At 49.5% G+C, this 1,694-nt stretch overlaps 1 non-coding gene across 1 annotated transcript; it reads left to right on the top strand.

Annotated features, from left to right (window-relative positions):
* The first annotated feature begins 1,273 nt into the window (after positions 1–1,273).
* Positions 1,274–1,418, top strand: LOC115032214. Its single transcript, XR_003837870.1, has one exon. It is a non-coding gene; the product is annotated as a small nucleolar RNA SNORA48 (small nucleolar RNA).
* The last annotated feature ends 276 nt before the right edge of the window (positions 1,419–1,694 follow it).

Raw genomic sequence — 1,694 nt, forward strand, 5'->3', positions numbered from 1 at the left:
CTGCCTTCCTGGCGGATGCCTTGGGAGTCAAACAGATTACAGTAATCAGCTAATGCCTGCGTGGGGCTCGGAGATGAAAAACCCTCATTGAGTGTGCTAAGTATGATGATTAAATGGGAAGGTGGAATTAGCCTCACAGGGGGAGCTGGCTGCAGCCACGGGAGAGGATTAGCCACTCGCTGAGAGTTTAAGATGCAGGTGGGCAGGCAGAAGAGGGGACCGGTCCTGCTCATCTCAGAATGGGAGAGTCTGGGGACCTGGGAGCAGCAGTCGAGCCAAGTGATGACAGGCCAGCGGACAAGGAGAGCAGAGTGGGCTCTCAGCTCCTCACCCGCTCATTCATTCATTCACCTCCCTAGCCTGGACTGTTGGGGACTTACTGGTTCTCAGACACTGCTAGGTCCAGGGATACAGCCAAGAGCAAAGCAGAAAACTCTGGAGACACTCCCAGCTTAGTGAGGGAGACAGGCGTTCTAATCATAGATCATGAAAGTGTTGCTCGTTTTTAAGTTTCCTGACAGTATCGTGAGCTTTTCGGTTTTTAAGGACAAATCCTCGAGTCGTTTCAGGGTTACAGCAAAATTGAAAGTACAGACTTCCCAATCTCTCCCACCTGCCACCCACCCCGACCCATGCTCCCGGGGTGCCCACCTATCTATGTCCGATATCAGAGTGACACATTTGCCACACCTGGACGTGCTGTGGTGACACATAGTCGGTGGCTGACAGATTGGGCATTGTTTCCTAGCAACACATACCACTCTGGGTGGTATGTCTGGGTGGTATGCGTTCTGTGCATTTGGACAAATGTATTCATGGCATGTATGTTAGCTTACACTTTATGAGGCCTTATTCTTTTTGCTTTGTTTTGTTTGTTTTTCGAGACAGGGTTTCTCTGTGTAGCCCCGGCTGTCCTGGAACTCATTTTGTAGACTAGGCTGGCCTTGAACTCAGAAATCCACCTGCCTCTGCCTCCCAAGTGCTGGGATTAAAGGTGTGTGCCACCACGGCCAGTGTAGCCTTATTCTTTTTAAAGGGCATACATAGCAAATTATTTACAGAAGGAAACATAGGAGACCTCTATAGCAAGGTTTGGGGGTTCAAGGGTTAGACACACAAGAGAACATGGTTGAAACTGGGTCACAGGTACATGAAACCTATCATAGCATCCTATTTCTCTTTTGTAAATGCTTCATTATTTCCATGGTAAAAGTTTAAAATAAAAACACACAATCTCCCACTATACACACACACATACACATGCACACACACACACCCTTGGCAATGGGCAAAGAATCACCTTGTTGGTGGTATGGCTCTTATATCAATCAGGGGACAGAGCAGATGACAGTCCTTTGTTCATTCTAGCTTGATGCCTGGCTTGGTGGCCAAAACTGTCTTATGCCTAGGATGCAAAAAAATCTAATCCAATCCAACCCAATCCGGGCAGTGCAGCTTGGGAGGAGGAAGACAGACAGAGACCTGTGGATCACCATGCCACTCGCAGACCTGCCCTCCCACGCCTGGCACTGGCAGGCCATAGACCTGCAGGTACCACACCATGCAGGGCTGATGGAAGATGTAACCCAGGGGCCTGCCAGCCATGTAGCCAGCCTGTAGCAGGAACCACCACAATGTGCATGTTTGTGGTGGTCAGATGGAGAGAAAGAGAAATGGAGCAGCTTGCGCTTGCC

The sequence above is a fragment of the Mus caroli genome, chromosome 10 (genome assembly GCF_900094665.2).
Source record: "Mus caroli chromosome 10, CAROLI_EIJ_v1.1, whole genome shotgun sequence".
Lineage (NCBI taxonomy): Eukaryota > Metazoa > Chordata > Mammalia > Rodentia > Muridae > Mus > Mus caroli.